Source organism: Myotis davidii, unplaced genomic scaffold (genome assembly GCF_000327345.1).
Source record: "Myotis davidii unplaced genomic scaffold, ASM32734v1 scaffold244, whole genome shotgun sequence".
Classification (NCBI taxonomy): domain Eukaryota; kingdom Metazoa; phylum Chordata; class Mammalia; order Chiroptera; family Vespertilionidae; genus Myotis; species Myotis davidii.
Genome location: NW_006294993.1, coordinates 1,155,182 through 1,155,713, shown reverse-complemented (window position 1 = coordinate 1,155,713; position 532 = coordinate 1,155,182).

Sequence of the window (532 nt, the reverse complement as noted above, 5' to 3'; positions counted from 1 at the left end):
CCCGTGGCTCCGGGGGCTGCCAGCAGGCGGCAGGGGCACGAGAAGGGTGTGGATGGGAAGCAGTGCCTATGCCTGTGATATGAGGCACTGCCGCCGCCGGCCACTGGCTCCGCGTGCATGTGGCTGCCGGCACAGCGGGAGCGGCACGGCCAGGGCAGACCGTGGGTTCAGATCGGTGTGGTCCTGGGCACTTTACGGCCCTTGATGGTCTCGGTCTCCCTGCCTGCAGCACGGGAGGCTGCCAAGATGGCTCCACTGGCGTGTGGAGACTCGCGGGTACTGCACTGCGTGTGCTTCTCAAATAGCGAAGCTAATCGTCACCCTTGCTTAGCAGCTAAGGAAACTGAGACACAGAGAGCTGAACTGCCGGCTGTGCCAGGCAGGTGTGAGAGAGAGAGAAGGAGAGGGAGGGACGAGGGAGGCGCAGTTGCGATGCCGGTCCATGACTGCGGAGCTGAGAAGCCCGTCTGCTGTCTGCTGCGCGCTGAGACCAGGGGGCGGAGCAGCCTGAGGCCCCAGCTCAGCAGCCGGC